Genomic DNA, 283 nt, shown 5'->3' with positions numbered 1-283 from the left:
TGTATATGCGTGTTTATATATGCGTGTATGTGTTTGCTACATTATGCACGACAATACAATCAATCTATAAATCTATAAAAATATTTTTTTCAATTCATCGATATCAATTTTCTGTCACTAAATTCATATCCTATTTTGAGAAAAACACAACGATTTGGCCGAACGGGTGGCACACCCTCAGCTACACGACACATCATGGTTACGGGTTCAATCCTTGCCAGTGACTCATTCTACACTAGTTGCTTTCCCGTTCATCTCGGTTCAACTCCTGCTGAAACATCTC

This window comes from Octopus bimaculoides, chromosome 26, assembly GCF_046866305.1.
Source record: "Octopus bimaculoides isolate indiv1 chromosome 26, ASM4686630v1, whole genome shotgun sequence".
In the NCBI taxonomy this organism is placed as follows: Eukaryota; Metazoa; Mollusca; class Cephalopoda; order Octopoda; family Octopodidae; genus Octopus; species Octopus bimaculoides.
The sequence above is the reverse complement of the archived record's forward strand: the minus strand, read 5'-3'. Positions refer to the sequence as shown.